General features: G+C 38.8%; 1 long non-coding RNA gene across 4 annotated transcripts in view; it reads right to left on the bottom strand.

Moving 5' to 3' along the window:
* Positions 1-1277: 1277 nt before the first annotated feature.
* Positions 1278-20556, bottom strand: part of LOC105049635 (uncharacterized) — a 126149-nt gene continuing 106870 nt past the window's right edge. The window contains exons 1-4 of one of the 4 annotated variants that reach the window (XR_002165546.3): positions 3160-3477; positions 1839-1891; positions 1629-1749; positions 1278-1511 (exon numbers count right to left, since the gene is read on the bottom strand). This is a non-coding gene — a long non-coding RNA (uncharacterized lncRNA). Of the gene's footprint in view, positions 1512-1628; positions 1750-1838; positions 1892-3159; positions 3478-20556 lie in introns of those variants that run through there. The other 3 variants (XR_012138868.1, XR_832839.3, XR_012138867.1) reach the window with 3 other exon arrangements.

Here is a 20556-nt window from a genome sequence, read left to right as displayed (position 1 = left end):
AAATAAAAACCAAATAGTTCTTTAACAAATTATGAAACCTCTAACCATACCTACAAAAATGCAAATGTAGCCTCCAGTTCTGAATTCAATGTGATCCCTTTTAAGGAGCCTGATCACCCCACAAAAGGTAATTAGATGACCATTAGACACAACATATTCCTGTTTTGGGAGTTCGAACTTTGAACAGAGATGCAAACCTACTACCGCTCAACCACACACAACATGTTCCTGTTTTGGGAGTTCGAACTTTGAACAGAGACGCAAACCTACTACCGCTCAACCACACAAGTGCCATTTTTTTGGCTCACCGAATGCTGCGACATATGAAATCAAATACACAGTGATAGAAACTCCATGCTCGGAACAGATTAAAATAACCAAAAGATAAAGTTCAAGTGAAAGATTAATTTAAAAGATCAACCACTAGCATAGAAAATTATCAAAATCTGAAAACCATGAAGACATCAAAGTAAATACCTCAAGAACATCAATTGCAACTACACAAAGAAAAAGAATACTTTGAAACACCTGAACAACAAAAGACAGGCAAATGTATTGGCAGTACTAGTATGATATAGTGAAGTCTATAAACTTACCATTCAGTGAAAATACTAGCACAAAATTCAATATGAAAAAACCCCACAAAAAGGCTCTACCACCATGCAGCATAAAACAATTCAATTGAGAAGAAATGACAACAGTTAGTTGCCACCCATTTTCGGAAACTCTGGTTCAACAAATTTGAAAAGACGAAAACAAATAGAGCCAATTAATTCTTGAAAAGATATCGATGTCGATTCCAGCTATATTCATCTCAAAAACCAATTGAGAAAAACATAACATCAACTATATGTAATCAGTATATAATTGAGTAGAGAAAGTCCAAATGATTATGCATAAAAGTTTTTAGCTCTACATCATCTATCCATCTCGGAGACTACCACATGAAGAGATCTCACACCAAGTTACATTGGAATTTATTCAAACAAAAATAACGAGGTAATTCTTAATCATAGACTAGTCATCTCAATCCATCAGAGAAATGCCTAGAAGACAAGATCCAGTGCCACATAAAAAGAAACAAATTCAAGTAAATTAAGCATAGATATCTTTCTGGTTTTTGTGGTCAATATCGCATTCAATCCAGCATTGATATTTGATATGGGATAAAATTTTCAAAACCTTAATAAGCAAAAATAGCACATTAATGCCAAAACAATGTCATTTTGTATAATATATTTATTACTTTTCTTACTAGTAAACCAGCACATGCAAAGTGCATTCCAAAAGGAATCCCAACCACCAAAGGAAAAAGGAAAACACCACATGTATCAGCACAGACAAATTCAAGAAACACAAAATAGCCAGAAAGATACAGCACAGTAAAATAGTTATCGTTCAATATTACCGCTCACATGGCTGTTTGAAAAGATATAATATGCCACAACCTTGACTACCATAAAATAGAGAAGTGCCAGCAAAGCAACAGCAACCACCATCATCCATAATCTCTGCATCGACATGAACAATAATATGAAAACTTAGAAATTACCACGAATCATGCCATACAAAAGAATAAGATATACTGCTGCCAGAAGAGCAAAAAATACATCCTCTTCCTTTATAACCTTGCAAAGACCACCTGATGTCCATGTAGAAAACCCCAGATCAATCTTCCCTCATAATCTTGTAAGGACAGAAGCAGCAACCGTGTAGAACACCCCACCCCCCAGGCCCAAAAGAAGAAGGCTGTTGAAAACATGAAAAAAAATCATAAAAGATCTGTAGGAGCATAAAAGCCTGGAAGGAATGACCAAAATCCATGTGCTGGCGCCTACTGAAGTGAAAATTAGCACATTGTGTAATTTCTTCTATCACATTTTACAAATCCCTGCAAGAAAATTCACATGCTGTATAATTTGTAACACGTCAACAAATAAAGCCATCTAACTTTCACTCTACTCATCTTCAAAAACACTAAAAGAAAGTTAAAAATGGCATGTCACAACAAAAGGAGCAGAAAAGGAAACTACTTGACTCTTTACAGGAGCAGAAGATCAATCTTGTGTAACAACCTCAAATACATCTCAGAAACCCACTAGGGAACAAGCAAATAAGATCCATATGCCAACAGAATCAACTCCTACACAGACACACAAAAAAAAAAAGGCATTTATATTTAAATCAGATGATCACATTATTATTATGAGATTAATAACTTCAGTTACCTCTATTCATCCTTTGGGAAGATGTTAACTACCTGGGGAACTTATATTTCATAGGGATCATGATTACAAAAAGATTATAAAATGAAAAGCAAAGAGGCTGCTAAAAGCACAAAAAGGTATCACGACACAACTCCAATCAGTAGCATTCTGACCAAAGCACCAAACTTAAAAGCTGAATTTTGTGATCTGTGGCCAAACGTCATCAATATTTGGAAGAATTAAGAAGGCAAAGAAACAAATGCATCATTTAACGTGAAGTGAGAACCAGTCATCAGTCAGGAAGAAATTTGATTAATATTACAGTTAGATCATAAGAATGGGGTCTCTTAAATATTCCAATCATTTACAAAGATAGGCTTTTAGCAATTAAAAGTTTCAAGCACCTTTCCATGAAAAAACAATGTTTCATGAACCACAGGCTTCAATGGCTAAAAAAAAATTAACATGATTAAAAGTTATCAGATATCAGCAAAAACTGTACCACAGTGACTTGCTTCTACCTGAAAGCAAAGCGGCAATGATTCTTGTATTGTTATATCTCAAAAAATAAAAGATCAATAAGAAGAAGATGATGATGATGATTAAGAATAGCTCAGTTAGCAAACACCGATGGAGGCACAAATTTAATAATTAAATGGCAATAGCAAGATCTTACATTCATAGCTCATTAAGCCCTTATTATTAATTTGCAAACAAAATCCATAATTTGCAAATTTTTGTCAACAAAAAGGAATCCTTTCAATCAAAAATTCCCAAACCCTAAGAATATGCCATGCTTCTAGCAAGGTTAAGCTCTCAAAACCTCAAAGAACCGGCTCACACCACATGAGCTCTCCTTCCCCATGTATCTCCAAAAAAAAAAAGAAACAAAAAGAATAAGAAGCATACTACCACGAAATAAATGATTAATCTACATGGATAAAGGTCTTACCTTCTAATCAATGCGTGGAGAGGAGCTGAGGGAGGCTACCCACGGATCGGAGATGGGGGAGTTGAGGGAGAGGGAGAGAGACAGAGAGAGAGAGAGAGAGAGAGAGGGAGAGATTAAGTGCCCTTCCGTCTATGTGTGAGAGAGAGGGAGAGAGACAAAGAGAGGGAGAGACACCCTTCTGCCCACACAAGAGACAGAAAGGGAGAGAGACAGAGAGAGAGGGAGAGATCAAGCGACTGTCGCAGGGTTTTAGAGAGACAGGACTGCAAGGTTTTGAAGAAAGAAATCCAGAGCGGGGGTAAGATAATCCATAGAGTAGAGCGACTTTCACACTGTCAATCATGTCCCTTGAGCTAGTTGAGTTAGCATAGAAAATTACCTTATGACAGGATAATTTCGTATATGGTCAGTATTTTTATAAATAATTTTAAAAAAATATTATTTTATAATTTATTTTATAATAAATATTATTTTGATAAAATTATCCAGATCCATAAGATCATAACTGTTATAACGGCAATGGCTTCAGCCAAGCATAATAATTTTTTAACTTTTAAGATAACTAATATAAAAATAAATTATAATTATTATTTCTCGTTGCAATAAATTGGTACAACATTCAAAACAACTTTTTCTTCACTTGTAAATTCTTTCAAATAAAATATACTTTCCAAAATTCAAAACTATATCTCAAAATTCCCACTTGATAGTAATTTTATGATCCAAAATTAATATGATTTTATAATAGTAATCATTATTTTAGTGCATATTTTAATATTATAAGATTGCTTTAAGGCACACAATAGCTATTGTAACCATTATAATAATTCATTATATAAATATTATAATTATAATTTGGAAAATATTTATGCACAAATGTATAGTGAGCTTTTCATAGTTTACAGATCCCTAAAAGTTTCCTATAAATTGTTTTTGCTTGCAATTTTTTTTATGAATAGTAGAATTACAAAATTTATTTGAAAATTTTTGAAAGGACATTCAATTATTTATAGATTACTCTTTGCCCCATGGATGTTGAAAACAAAATTACATCCATGTTCTTAATTAAAATTTGATTTAATTAGAGAGAGAAATAAGTGGAAGAGAAATATATGGGAGGAGAAAAGGCACTATGGTATCTATAATTGACACAAATTTTAATCATTGATTAAGAACATTAGTTAATTATACAAGGGTGACCAAAACATTAAATTGGAAAAGCTAATTCCAACTAAAGGCATTTTTCCAATCGTGTGGGATAGTTTAAACATTTGTATAATGATGGCCAAAACTCAAGGACCACAAAACTCAATTTTATTTACTTTTAGAAGTACTTTTGATTTAAATGCTGAATTGAGGCCGCTAAAATGTGTCATGAGAAGATCTCTAACTTAGCAAGTTGATTTATCTTGAGAGCTAATCCTAGCTCCACCAAAATATATCTCCCAACCATATCCAAAGCCAATACAATGTCGAGTCTTGAATTATCTAACCCCATACAACCCAATCTCATTTTATGCTGATATGAATGGGTTAGTATTTCGTTCAATCGGGTTGGATTAGGTTTATTGGCTTATGTCAAATCATATATGTGTTATGGTGTAGAGATGGCTTCTTTATTCCCACATCAGTTAGAGTCAAGAGCGAGTATGGTTTATATGGATTGAAACCTTTCCTCCCATGTGAGGCACCTTTTAAAAGACAAAACTGTGAGGCTCTAAATGACCAAGGCCCACTGAAGCTTAGGGCCCACTAAAGCCCAAAGATGGTCATGAGCCAAAGCGGACAATACCTCACGTATGCGGAGATTCAACCTCTTAACCCATAACCGCAACATTGGCGCTATCTGTAGATTGAAATCTTCTCCCAAGTGAGGCACCTTTTAAAGGGCAAAATCATGAGGCTCTAAATGATCAAGGCCCACTGAAGCCCAAAAATGGTCATGAGCCAAAGCGGATAATACCGCAACATTTCTTAAAGGGTGCAACATGAGGACTTCCCAGGGGGTCACCCATCGTAGTACTACTCTCGCTCAAGCACGTTTAACTGCGAAGTTCTGATGGGATCCGCCAGCAGATTGATGCGTCAGGAAGGGAGAAAGAAACCACTCACAATGACAAAAATCAGAGCTCAGTGATCGATGGCTATCGGATCAGCAAGGTACTCTTCCCGTCGGGAAGAGACCCCTCCCCTACCTCCAGTAGCGGAACCCGATTCTCTACATCCTGTGGTTATCACAGAGGTCCAGATCACGGTGATCGTGTAACAGATGAACGTCCTGACGGAGGCGGTCAAAAGCCTCCGACAGCAACAAACTCAGCCGCCGCAACCGCTAACGGAACAATCAATGGCACGTTCGATGCCATCCAGAAATAGCCGTCGTCATCCGCAGCAACCTCTGTCGCCTCCACAGGAGCAGCCGACTCGGCATTCCCATCGAGATGAGCAGAGGCATTCACGTCACTCATGACGTGCCACCCATCATTCAAGGCGTCCCTCTCCTTTTCAGTTGGATCGGGCGAGAAAAGGAAAGCGACTGCGAACACCGTCTGTCTCTCCCTCAAATTCATCGGGAGGCTTAACCCCTGGAGTTTCCCAATATCGACGGCTAGAGGATTATGAACGTAAGTTCGAAGAAATCGATCGTCAGCTTGCTCAACTCCAGACGGATGGTCAAAAGTCCTCAAATGATGTCGACTTCCGTACCACTCAACCTCTCTCCCGATTCATCCTAGACGAATCGATTCTTAGTCGGTTCAAGATGCCTCATGTGGAGCCTTATGACGGCTCCACCGATCCAGTCAATTATTTGGAGAGCTACAAGGCTCTCATGACAATCCAGAGGGCAACCGATGCCCTCCTCTGCATAGGCTTCTCCGACAGCTTGATCCTCCGACCTTGGGGCAGCTTCCTCTTCAGTGACTCGATCCTCCGACCCTGATGGGACGATGCTGCTCAAGTCAAGATTCGGATATAATTTCTTGACCACATCCCAACCATCCTCATACCCGATGCAATAAGAGATGAAGCCACCTTCGAGGATTTCTTTCCTGAATTCTGCCGAATCTTGGAAGTCCTCGACCATCCGACCCAATGCCTCCCTCACCGACTCCGCTTCCGCCCTCGCTATGTCTGCATCAGCTTGGGTAGAAGATAGGTTCCCCTCGGCCAGTGCCAGCCTTTCCAAGCTGGCCCGATGATGCCCACGCTCGGCTTCGAGCTCCTCAATACATCCATCCCGCTCTCATCGCAGTCGATGGATGGAGTGTGTCTTGCGCTTGATCTGCACTTCAAAAGTCGAAGCAGCCTCGCGAGCCGACTGAAGCTCAGCTCCTGACGATGCCAAGCCTTCAGTGAGTCGGAAAACCTCCTCCTGAAGTTTCACTTCGTGCTTCGCCACCGACTTCAACTGCTCTTGTGCAGCTGCTCTCTCGGCCTCAGCAGTTAGCGCTCTATTTTTCCATGCCATCCGGATGTCGGCAAATTTTTGGTAGCCGACCTCTAGGTCGGACATGTCATAGATCAGCTGCGAACAAAAGATAAGTCGGTAATAAAAAAAATGAAAAAAGTGAGAGGAAGCTTACCCCGATGATGGTCGGGTAAAAGAAGGAGAGCATCTCGATCACCGACCGACTCCTCCGGTGCTCTCGATCAACCGGGAGAAGGGTCGCCTGGCACAACCTTCTAGCCAAATCGGGATTGGCTAGGGCTGATTCTCCATCAGGCACTCGAAGATCGAAGTGCACCGCATGACCCCTCGACGCAATGTCGTCCCCCGACGTCGTGTCATCCCCCGACTCCATTGGAGCTTTCCCTCGGCCCGCTGTCGATGTCCTGATGTTGGAGAGCGAGGGAAAGCTCGAGCTCGACTGTGCCCCTATTGAAGGAGCGATAGGTGCAGCCGTGGATTGCTCGGGCTCTCTTACCTCTGTCCGAACTTCTTCAGCAGGCGGAGCTACCGACATTTCTTCGACAACTCCTTCTGCCACTCCACCCTCGGATGGCGCAGCGGGGAGCACCACCAGAGCAGACAAGACTATGACAGGTTCGAAACCCGACACAGGTTGGACGTCAGACTGCGCGGCCGATGTCTAAACATTGGTCGGAGTTGATGCTTGATGCCTCTTGGGCGGTCATGAAGGTCTGGCCCCAAATGCCACCCTCTTCTTCACGGCATGCTGATGAATGTCGGCATTCGACACTCGTGCTCTCGGCTGCATGGCTGTAATCACAATAAAGGTTAGTACGAGTCAGAAAGTAAAAGAGAAATAAAAAATAATCAACGGACTATACTGTACCTAAATGAGGGATCGAACTAAGGTCGGCATCAAAAAGAGCCTGTTCGGTCATAAGCTCTTTCTGCTTCGGGACCGACATGTCTTTCAATCGATGAAAGTTTTCCTGATCGTCAGCCTCCACTCGACTGTTATCATTGAGATGGGTTCGAGGATTACCCCAACGAGAAGGAAACCCCTAAGGAAGCGAAAAAGAGATGAAGAAAAATTGGTTATTCAATCCATGAATTGAAGATGGAAGACCAATGATGAATGAAAGGCCTTTTCGAGGGTTGAAAAATCACCACCCTCGGGCTTTCAGGTGGGGATGGAGGACAAAAAATGCTTGAAGAAGAGAAAGACGAGGGACAGTCAGCAATAGCTGATACAACAGGACAAAGCTGATTATCAACCAGATCGAGTTCGGCGCCAGTTGAGTCGGACAAAATCCGTAATAATCCAGGACATTACAGACGAACTTCGAAATCGAAAATCGAAGACCCATTCGAAGATCTTCGACATAAAATGCTATCTGGCCCGATGGTGGGTTATTTACCCGACCGTCGACCCCAGGAGCAAAAAGTTGAAACTGCTCCGAAATACAAAATTACTCCCGGAGCCGTTCAACATTCGGCTCTGAAAATGAAGAAGCCTCCACATCCGAAGTCGATTGGGACTCATCAGTCAGATTCTTCGATCGATTTTCTCAGGAAGAAGAAGCCTTAGCTATGATAGTGGAAGAAGAAGCCCTAGCCATGATAATGACTCCAAAAACAAAGACGAAAGTTTCAAAGAAGGAGTTTTGAAAAGAAAAGGTTAACCTGGACGAGAGTAACAACCTAGGGGCTGGAGCAACGATCCGCCAGGTTCTCAGCACCAAGACAGTGAAAAGTGAAGTTTTGGCTGAAAGTAGTCCTATATATATAGGATCCCTCAACGGTCAAGATGAGAGCGGCCTAAACGAGGATATACCAGATGCTGACAAGTGACGATATCTGGGCCGTCCATAGATCGGATGGTTCGATGCACCTACTCCAGATCACGCCACGTCATCCTTATCCGCGTGAACAACTCCAAACCAATGGTGCCCCTACACGTGGCGCAAATCTACGCTTCTGAATTAATTACTGCGACGACGGTTCACATCTCTGATATGATGTCTGACGTCGGTTCACATTCTCGATATGACGTCTGACACTAGATCGTCCTGCTGATATGACTGTTCAGAAAATGACAAAGTTAGTTGGTAGTACTCCAGTGAAAAGGGTGGCAGAGTCGGGATGCGATGTGACAGAGAACAACTCCTTTCGTCTGAAATAGTCAACCACGTGGCAAGGCACACAGCAACACAGCATCAGACTCAAGAGTGGGGGGGCAACTGTTGGGATAAATCGATCGACCTCAAAAATCGATCGATCTCCGGCATCCACCAATCGACGTCCGACTCTAGCCTACCAAGTAAATGGATGATCCTGGAAATGACCGCCGATCATGTGTCAGTTAAACAGATCAATACTACTTCCAACCAGTCGAACCTCCTTCGCCGACTCATCGTCGGTATACAGTCGACAGTTGGATTTTATGGGCAACAAGTCACAACTGTCGGTATTTCAGAGTGATTAACCGACGTTTGGACTCCGACATAGTCGACCGATCCATTCAAACGCATTATAACCGCCTTGGGTGGTTATCCTGCGAAGATCATGGCATAATTCTCGGGGATTGACAACCCACGACGAAATGATAGCCTGATTTTTCTTCGCCATTAAAGGCGAGATAATATCTAACGGTTATGAGATCCTACTATATAAAAAGGGGTAAGGTAGCAGCAAGGGTAAGCAATTCTATGCTGAGCTCTCTATTCTACTGCTGTTGTCTAGTTTCCTCTCTGACTTAAGTATCGGAGGGTTCTCGTCGGAGACAACTCCGGTCAGTGCAGACTTCTTTTGCAGGTACTCATTTTCGGCGAACAGACGACGAGGGGATTGGCCGCAACAATATGTAATTCAAGAATGGCAAAACATTTTTAACATTCGTATTACATTAACATCCGAGTGGTTGAAATCTTATATGTATTATCCAATTTTATGACCTAATAGAATTGAAGATATGGTTGAACAAAACAGATAAATGAATATAACTGGATTGGATTGGATTTTGATTTAGTTGAAGCACAATCCTAACCCGTGGGATCGGGTTGGCATTTTCAAGCCTAGTCCAACTTAAATTTATAAAAAACTATGGAGCAATCCAGCCAAATTAGCAAGTTGTATTTGTTGGATTTAGCCAAGAATGAATTTCAACTTATGAAGAGGATTGCTCCATTGCAATCTAAAGGTCATACATATGAAGCATGAAAATAACCTTTCCTTACATCAGGGTCAGGTTGTGTATTTCATTCTTTCTGGATCCCGAAAGGGCGGGAGCCTCATGCACTTGACCATCTTCTTTTACTTCCTGGATTTAGCCAAGCTGAAGTTCCACTCCTAATCACCGCACTCCGTGAAAGCTCTGAAAAACTATATATTTCATGCATATCTATAAAGATGATAAACTGTCTTTCGCCATGACCTCATGCGAGGTAGATTCCCATCAGGTGGAGAAGCGTCCATGTCGATGAGAAAACTTGATGATCGTACATCCAAATTTTACCACATCTAGCCTAACAGTCTCCCATCACGTCAGTCAAGTGACGAGAGGGTGTGGGGTTGGGGGTCATCGCATATTGTATATGTAACACCCCGGCCCAAATTGGGTGCAGAATCAACCCATAGTTCAAAAAAAAAAAAAAAAAAAAAGGGAAACGGAAGAAGACTCCCGAACTCCGATGAATCCCGATCGGAGAAGAGTTCTAGGACTCTTAAAACTCCAGGATCCTCTATGAATAAGCCTCCCCTCTCCCTCTCAAACCTCCACCGGCGATCTTCAAGCTTAAATCCTCCTCTTTTCTCCATGAAACCTGTGGCAGTCTCTTCTCGTGTTCATCTCAAATACTCGTCGGAGACCTCACCGGAGTCGGAGGTAAACCCATCTTCTCCTTCCTCTCTTCCTTCCCCTCCTTTCCATGGCCTCGTGCACCCTCGCCGGCCGTCGGGATCACCGAAAAATCCATGAAAATAGTGAATCCTGTTTTGCTCTGTTTCGGCCGGACCCTTTTCCTCTCTTTTCCGGTCACTGGCGCCGCCGGTTGCAGCGTCTCATCCCCAAGATCGGACCCTCATATATCTCTCTCTCTTTCCTTGAGCGCTTGGCCACCGGCGACCAGCCAATGGTCGGAATTCATGAAGAAAGGGGACGGATCCCTTGTTTTTCGAAAAAAAAAGAGCCGCCGGTCGAACCCCATCGCCGACCGACTTCGCATGGTCGGCCGTCGTTGCCGGATCTCCGACCAAGCTGCCACCCCATCGGAGCCGAGCCACCGAGGGGGGGGACCTCACGGTCTTCCCCTGTTTCAGCCAAGGGAGGCCGCGGGAAGAAAAGAAAAGAAGAAGGAAGAAGAAGAAGAAAAGAAAAGAAAAGAAAAAGGAAAAAGAAAAAGAAAAGAAAAAAAAAGAAAAAGAGAAATAGAAAAATAAAAATAAAATAAAATAAAAAGAAGAAGAAGAGAGAAAAATTTTCTCTCTCCTCTCTCTACCTTCTCTCTCCAGTTTCTCTCTCTAGATTCTCTCCTTATTTTCTCTCCCTAGATTTTTTCTCTTTTTACGGATTTTGTCTCTTTAGAGTCTTTCGCATTCTTTGATTTCATCACAGACCGTAGAATAAACTTGAGATGAAAATAAGATGATCTGAGATTGCTCCAAAATTCGTGCGGTAGATCTGATCCCAATCCGATTCTATTCGAAATTTGTAACACTTGATTCATATTGAGTCACCCTGATAGGACCTCTGATGATCTCGATCATGAGTACCTCATCGGAAGGATATGAAGGTTTCTCTCTCTACTTTCTCTCTCTACTTTCTCTCTCTAGAATTTTCTCTCTCTTCATGGATTTCCTCTCTCTAGAAGTCTTATGGATCAGTGGAGGATCCTGATATATAGACAAGTCCTAATTTTGATTAATCCTAAGAGAGGTCCTCGATTTGGTATTAGAATCAATCATCGGTAATTTCCTTATATGTGATTTTTATATTGATCAGGGTTATGAAGAAATGATTGTCTACATATGATATCAAGTGGAATATTTTGTTAGAGAAATTCATAAATCAAAGAAGAACATTGATTTCTGTGCTTGGATCAGTCACCGATAAAGGTAAGAATTCCTGTACATGATCACCATTATATATATGCTATTTTACTGTTGGTCTTGCATTATTGATTTTGCATCATCGGATTTGAGATCGATGAATTTATTATATCTGAGATACTGTTATTTGATTTTGAGCATTAGTATGTTATGTCAATATATATGTATCAGAGATTGATAGAATGATTATATGGATATGATATATCTGAATTGATCATAATGCAAGTCAGAATTGATTTGATGAAATCAACACAAAATGATTAAATGAAAAGAAAGAGATATATGGTATGGACTAGTCTTGTCATATGGAACAGCCTGCCAAGAGCTTATGCCTGGGACAGCCCCCACTGGCTTACAAGTAGATCAGCCGGTCAGGAGCTCATGCCTGGGACAGTCCGCCAGGAGCTTATGCCTGGGACAACCTCTCACGGACTTTCGTACGTGGGATAGCCAGCCAGGAGCTCATCCTGGAATAGTCTTGAAAGGCTTTTTAAGTGGATTCGATCCGGATGATGATTGAGGTATAGAATTGGATAGTCCAGAGCCAGAAAGAAAATGTAAAAAAATCATGTGATTATGAAAAGAGAAATGAAAGATAAGACATAAAATAATTGTTGAATAAAAGTGTTTCACCTGTTAACATATGATGATGCATCTATTTTAACAAGACAGAAAATTTATGGATGTTTGCATTATTCTGGACATTGAATATGAGATTTTATATTTTACTGTTTATCCTTATTTTCAAATTATATTACTATATTAGTGTGATATGGGAATTCTTACTGGACTGTAAAGCTCACACCTCTTCATCTTTCTTTTCTTCTCAGAGTTACAGGACGTTCATGATTGGCTATGGCTTAGATTTATGGGTGAGCAGATAGATAGATAGAGTGTTATAGTACCTGATCAGAGAATTGAAGAAATTTAATTTGTAATTATGCAAGGTTTTACGAATTATTGTTGAAATGAATTATTATGGATGTTAAGATTTAATGATTTATTTTGGCCTTGCATATTCTTTAGGACTTGCTCTAAGGAGTATGCGACCATCACGTATCCGACCCAGGTATTGGGTTTGGGGTATGACAGAATGGTATCAGAGCTTAGGTTATGATCATTGGAGATTACGATATAAATGATTAGGATGTGATAGAATAATATCAAAGCTTAGGTTTAAGATCACTAGAGATTATGAAGAGATATTAAAACTTTATGTAAGATCAATAGGATGTGACAGAGTGATATCTGAGCTTAGAGCTTAGGTGATGTTCATTTGGAGACAATGATACAAATGATTAGGATATGACAGAAAGTTTAAGGTCACTAGGGATTGTCATATAAGTGATATCAAAATTTTGGGATTATAATCAATAGAGTATGATAGATAATATCAGAGTTTAAGGTTACAATCATTAAGGATGTAATAGAATGATATTACAATTTAGGTTATGATCATTAGAGAATATGATTTAAGTGGTATTTAAGCTTAATATTATAATTATTTAAAATTATGACTTTAGTGATATTTAAACCTAGGTTATGATCATAAGGAACATGATTGACATAAAAGAAAGGAATCAATATTTGGATTTTGAATCAATAAATACTATTATGAAACTTTATGTATAAGTGGTATATGATGTCTATAATAAAATTGACGAGTTATATTTTAGATTTCAATTAGTAAGGTTGACCTAAGTATGAAAGAGTTGATCTTGGAATGAAGTGGGAGGTATTGATAAGTTATGTTGAGTATACTAGATGATTTTGAAATATAAAACTTATATGATTGAAGATCATGATTTTTTTTTTAATTTCAATGATAATTATCTGAACATTATGAATTTTGGACTTATCAAAGAAAGTTAATTAGAGTATGGTCTAAGAAAAAATTACATCATATGAGAGAGAATTATTTTTGAACACTGAACCTATAAGAGGTCATATATGAAACTCAATCTTAGATGAAAATATACTTAAATTTTATTATGAGAATATGAGATACATATTTTGGTGAAATCTTTAGTTACTCAAAATATCATATTCTGAATAGGATTTCTTGATCCTTCAAGTTACATTAAATTTCAAGTCAAAAGCTTACTTTTCTAAGTGGATCAAAAGTATTTTGATATTGTTAAATTAAAGAAAAAAATTTATTTTGTCAGAGTATGATATACAGGTTATGATGAAATCTTTAATAATTCGTATTATTATATTTGGATTAGATTTTTTTTAATTTTTCTTGTGGTTGTTGAAGATGGTGAAGTGTATTAATTATTCAAGTCAAAGTTTGGATCATTTTTTTTAAATTGAACTAAGACATCTTGTTAGTGTTAAATTTTGAATGACTTATACAAGGAACAAGATTTTGTATGGATTTATCGATTAATATTAAGGGTTGTGATGAAAAAAGCTTTATAAGAAATAATCAAGTTAACTCTACTTAAGGATGTTGGCTTGAGTTCTTCTAGTTTGTCAAGTTAGAATTAATTTTTTTAAAAAGGAAGATTGATTTAGAAATTATCTAAATGATTGTAAGGTAAATCTAAGGTTAACTCCAATCGATTCTAGACATGTCGGATTCTTGAAGAGTGATGAAACTTATGCAATGATTTCAAACATAGAAAGTGGATCAAGATTTAATTTTTATATGCTATACCCGAAGGTAGTAAAGATAAAAAAACTTAAAAAAAAAAAAAATTACCCTAAGTCTTATATGAAATTTGAAGGTTAGATCTATCTTCGATTGATCTAACATATAAGGATATTTTTATCTTTGATATAATTATATAATTTGATAAATTAAGATCAAAGTGCGCAGCAAAAGCATGATGGGTTAAATTGATTAGAAATATTAATTCTTTGATTTCGAAGATATTATGGAATACATTAGTTGTAAATAAAGAATGATCTAATCTAATCATAGTCTGATAATTTTTGTCAGTAGATTGCTTCATTGTAGATAATACCAAGAAATCTTAGATATCTCAAGTTTATTGTTATTAGCTTGGTAGTTCTATTATTAGTTCAAACTTAGAATGTCTTAACACAGATCCCATATATATATATTTTTTTCTTTAATTTAATATTATTATTAGAACTGATATAGAAGATTGAGGTTTTCTTAAAATGAGAGTCTATATATAAAATTTGTTGGAAGGTCAAGAGAAGAAAGAAATCGATGATTGTGAAGAGTGCCCGATATTTGATCTTTATTTATTTTTCTATCATAGGCAGTCTGAGATAATTATGAATTTTGAGTGGAATGTGTTAGACAAATAATGGTGGTATATTAATACAAGTCCAAAATATTACAGTTCTTCAAAAAGTTGAGAAATCAATAAGAGGAGATGAATTTGAAAATTTCAAATAATTTTTTTATAACAAGATCATGAAAAATAAATAATATATATATGACATTATCGTAAGTTTGTGAATAACATGAAGAATGTATACTTTGAAATAGGTATCTCGAACGACATAACTTAATTTTGAGGACGAAATTATTTGAAGGGGGGAGAATGTAACACCCCGGCCCAAATTGGGCCCAGAATCAACCCACAGTTCAAAAAAAAAAAAAGGGGAACGGAAGAAGACTCCCAAAGGGAGTCTTCTTCTCCGATGAATCCCGATCAGAGAAGAGTTCTAGGACTCTTAAAACTCCAGGATCCTCTATGAATAAGCCTCTCCTCTCCCTCTCAAACCTCCACCGGCGATCTTCAAGCTTAAATCCTCCTCTTTTCTCCGTGGAACCCGCGGCAGCCTCTTCTTCATCTCAAATACTCGTCGGAGACTTCACCGGAGTCGGAGGTAAACCCATCTTCTCCTTCCTCTCTTCTTTTCCCTCCTTTCCATGGCCTCGTGCACCCTCGTCGGCCGTCGGGATCATCGAAAAATTCATGAAAATAGTGAATCCTGTTTTGCTCTGTTTCGGCCGGACCCTTTTCCTCTCTTTTTCGATCACCGACGCTGTCGGTTGTGGCGTCTCATCCTCAAGATCGGACCCTCATATATCTCTCTCTCTTTCCTTGAGCGCTTGGCCACCGGCGACCGACCAATGGTCGGAATTCATGAAGAAAGGGGACGGATCCCCTGTTTTTCAAAAAAAAAAAAAAAAAGAGCCGCCGGTCGAACCCCATCGTCGACCGACTTCGCATGGTCGGCCGTCGTTGTCGGATCTCCGGCCAAGCCGCCACCCCATCGGAGCGGAGCCACCAAGGGGGGGACCTCACGGTCTTCCCCTGTTTCAGCCAAGGGAGGCCGCGGGAAGAAAAGAAAAGAAGAAGGAAGAAGAAGAAGAAAAGAAAAGAAAAGAAAAAGGAAAAAGAAAAAGAAAAAAAAAAAGAAAAAAAAGAAAAGAAAAAAAAAAGAAAAAGAGAAAGAGAAAAATAAAAATAAAATAAAATAAAAAGAAGGAGAAGAGAGAAAAATTTTCTCTCTCCTCTCTCTACCTTCTCTCTCCAGTTTCTCTCTCTAGATTCTCTCCCTATTTTTTCTCTCTAGATTTTTTCTCTTTTTACGGATTTTATCTCTTTAGAGTCTTTCTCATTCTTTGATTTCATCACAGACCGTAGATAAACTTGAGATGAAAATAAGATGATCTGAGATTGCTTCAAAATTCATGCGGTAGATCTGATCTCAGTCCGATTCTATTCGAAATTTGTAACACTTGATTCATATTGAGTCATCCTGATAGGACCTCTGATGATCTCGATCATGAGTGCCTGATGGGAAGGATACGAAGGTTTCTCTCTCCACTTTCTCTCTCTACTTTCTCTCTCTAGAATTTTCTCTCTCTTCATGGATTTCCTCTCTCTAGAAGTCTTATGGATCAGTGGAGGATCCTGATACATAGACGAGTCCTAATTTTGATTAATCCTAAGAGAGGTCCTCGATTTGGTATTAGAATCAATCATCGGTAATTTCTTTATATGTGATTTTTATATTGATCAGGGTTATGAAAAAATGATTGTCTACATATGATATCAAGTGGAATATTTTGTTAGAGAAATTCATAAATCAAAGAAGAACATTGATTTCTGTGCTTGGATCAGTCACCGATAAAGGTAAGAATTCCTATACATGATCACCATTATATATATGCTATTTTACTGTTGGTCTTGCATTATTGATTTTGCATCATCGGATTTGAGATCGATGAATTTATTATATTTGAGATACTGTTATTTGATTTTGAGCATTAGTATGTTATGTCAATATATATGTATCAGAGATTGATGGTATGATTATATGGATATGATATATCTGAATTGATCATAATGCAAGTCGGAATTGATTTGATGAAATCAACACAAAATGATTAAATGAAAAGAAAGAGATATATGGTATGGACTAGCCTTGTCATATGGAACAGCCCGTCAGGAGCTTATGCCTGGGACAGCTCCCACTGGCTTACAGGTGGATCAGCCGGCCAGGAGCTCATGCCTGGGACAGCCCGCCAGGAGCTTATGCCTGGGACAGTCTCTCACGGGCTTTCGTACGTGGGACAGCCGGTCAAGAGCTCATCCTGGGACAGTCTTGAAAGGCTTTTTAAGTGGATTCGATCCGGATGATGACTGAGGTATAGAATTGGATAGTCCAGAGCCAGAAAGAAAATGTAAAAAAAATCATGTGATTATGAAAAGAGAAATGAAAGATAAGACATGAAATAATTGTTGAATAAAAGTATTTCACCTGTTAACATATGATGATGCATCTATTTTAACAAGATAGAAAATTTATGGATATTTGCATTATTCTGGACATTGAACATGAGATTTTATATTTTACTGTTTATCCTTATTTTCAGATTATATTACTATATCAGTGTGATATGGGAATTCTTACTGGACTGTAAAGCTCACACCTCTTCATCTTTCTTTTCTTCTCAGAGTTACAGTGTCACACCCCGAACCCAACACCCGGGTTGGATACGTGATGGCCGCACACTCCTTAGAGCAAGCCCTAAAGAATATGCAAGGCCAAAATAAATATTACAACCTTAACATCCATAACAATTATTTCAAATATAATTCATAAAATCTTGCATAATTACAATTTAAATTTCTTCAATTCTCTGATCAGATACTATGACACTCTATTTATCCTTTTGCTCACCCGTAAATCCAAGCCATAGCCAATCTAAGTCATCCTGTAACTCTGAGAAGAAAAAAAGAAAGATGAAGGGGTGTGAGCTTTACAGCCCAGTAAGAATTCCCATATCACACTGATATAGTAATATAGTCTGAAAATAAGGATAAGCAATAAAATATAAAATCTCATGTAAAATATCCAAAATAATGCAAACATTCATAAATTTTCTGTCTTGTCAAAATAGATGCATCATCATATGTTAACAGGTAAAACACTTTTGTTCAACAATTATTTCATGTCTTATCTTTCATTTCTCCTTTCATAATCACATGATTTTTAACCTTTTCTTTCTGGTTCTGGACTATCCAATTCTATACCTCAGTCATCATCTGGATCAAATCCATTTAAAAAATCTTTCAAGACTGTCCCAGGATGAGCTTCTGGCCGGCTGTCCCACGTACCAAAGCCCGTGAGAGGTTATCCCAGGCATAAGCTCCTGGCGGGCTGTCCCAGGCATGAGCTCCTGGCCGGCTGATCCACCTATAAGCCAGTGGGGGCTGTCCCAGGCATAAGCTCCTGGCAGGTTGTTCCACATGACAAGGCTAGTCTATACCATATATCTCTTTCTTTTCATTTAATCATTATGTATTGATTTCATCAAATCAATTCCGACTTGCATTATGATCAATTCAGATATGTCATATCCATATAATCATGCCATCAATTTCTGATACATATATGTTGACATAACATACTCATGCTCAAAATCAAATAACAGTATCTTAGGTATAATAAATTCATCGATCTCAAATCCGACGATGCAAAACCAACGATGCAAGACCAATAGTAAAATAGCATATATATAATAGTGATCATGTACAGGGATTCTTACCTTTACCGGTGACTGATCCAAGCACAGAAATCAATGTTCTTCTTTGATTTATGAATGTCTTTAACAAAATATTCCACTCGATATCGTATGCAGACAATCATCTCTTCATAACCCTGATCAATATAAAAATCACATATATGGAGAAAATTATCGATAATTGATCTGATAACACAAATCTAGGATCTCTCTTAGGATTAACCAAAATTAGGATTTACCTAAGTATCTGGATCCTCCACTAATCCATAAGACTTTTAGAGAGAGAAAATTCATGAAGAGAGAGAAAATTCTAGAGAGAGAAAGTAGAGAGAGAAATCTTCGCATCCTTCCGATGAGGCACTCATGATCGAGATCATCAGAGGTCCTATCAGGGTGACTCAATATGAATCAAGTGTTACAAATTTTGAATAGGATCAAACTGGGATCAGATCTACCACATGAATTTCGGAGCAACCTCAATTCATCATATTTTTAATTCAAATATATCCTAGGGTCTGTGATGCAATCAGAGAGAGAGAGTAGAAAGATTCTAGAGAGATAAAATCCACAAAAAGAGAGAAAAATCTAGAGAGAGAAAATAGAGAGAGAATCTAGAGAGAGAAACTGGAGAGAGAAGGTAGAGAGAGGAGAGAGAAAAGAGAGAGAAAGAAGAGAGAAAGGAGAGAGAGGAAAATTCTCTCCTTCTTCTTCTTTTTATTTTATTTTATTTTATTTTTATTTTTATTTTTCTCTTTCTCTTTTTCCTTTTTTTTTTCTTTTCTTTTTCTTTTTTCTTTTTCTTTTCTTTTTCTTTTTCTTTTTCTTTTCTTTTTCTTTTCTTCTTCTTCTTCCTTTCTTCTTTTCTTCCCGCGGCCACCCTTGGCTGAAACAGGGGAAGACCGTGAGGTCCCCCCCTCGGTGGCTCGAGCTCCGGCAGCTTGGTCGGAGATCCGACAATAGGTGGAGGCGGCGGTGGGCAATGGACGGCCGGTGGCAAGGTTCGGCCGGTGAGAATCAAAAAGAGATCGGAAAACAGGAGATTTCTTGTTCATGGATTTTCCGACGAAGACGGTGGCCGGCGGCGAGGCTTTGGGCCAGGGGAGAAAGAGAAGAGGGAGAGGAAGAAGGGGAGGGGCTTACCTCGAGCTCCGGCAATGTCGTCAGCTCCAATTTTCGACGAGCACAAGTATGGGAGGCTTGACTTCAACCGGAGAAAATAAAGAGAAAGGAGAGAGAGAGAGACCGGTGATCACTATGGGTTGTTTAGGAGGGGGAGAGGGGGTCTTATAGAGTGGAGGAGAGGTCGAATCCCCCTCGGATTCTAACTTCTCCTCCGGTGACTCAGGTGTAAGAAGTCTCCCAACAGGAGTCTTCTTCGTTTCTTTCTTTTTTTTTTTTTTATATATCTGGGTTATTACATCGGCGCTTGTCAGAAAATTGAAGAAATAACCCAATTTTATATATAACACTCTATCTATGGCTTAGGTGAGCAGATGGATAGATAGAGTGTTATATCCCAACAGGATGTTCAATTCTCTGGACTTGTAATATATTTCATCGGCGCTTGTCAGAAAATGCCTTGGGTGGCATCCTAGGAGCGGCATCTAAGGACTGGCCGATCGGTCCAGTCGATATGGGAACGGGACAACTTGCCAATTCACAGTTTGGTTCGGTTTATATGTACCTTCTAGCTCTGGTTATTGTTCTCATGAACGGAAAAGGAGTTCAGACATAATGAATCTGAGCAAATTTATCAGAAGAAACGACTATTTCTAGTCAGCAAGATTCATATAACCCATTTTTATAAAAATTACACCTTTAGGCTTCAGATAGTGAATTGTCCCTGGAGAGAAACAGAGGGACTACATGATCAACAAACATGCATCTCCATCCCAACACCACCCACCGGAAGGGC

This window comes from Elaeis guineensis, chromosome 2 (genome assembly GCF_000442705.2).
Source record: "Elaeis guineensis isolate ETL-2024a chromosome 2, EG11, whole genome shotgun sequence".
In the NCBI taxonomy this organism is placed as follows: domain Eukaryota; kingdom Viridiplantae; phylum Streptophyta; class Magnoliopsida; order Arecales; family Arecaceae; genus Elaeis; species Elaeis guineensis.
This window is presented reverse-complemented; position numbering and strand designations above follow the sequence as displayed.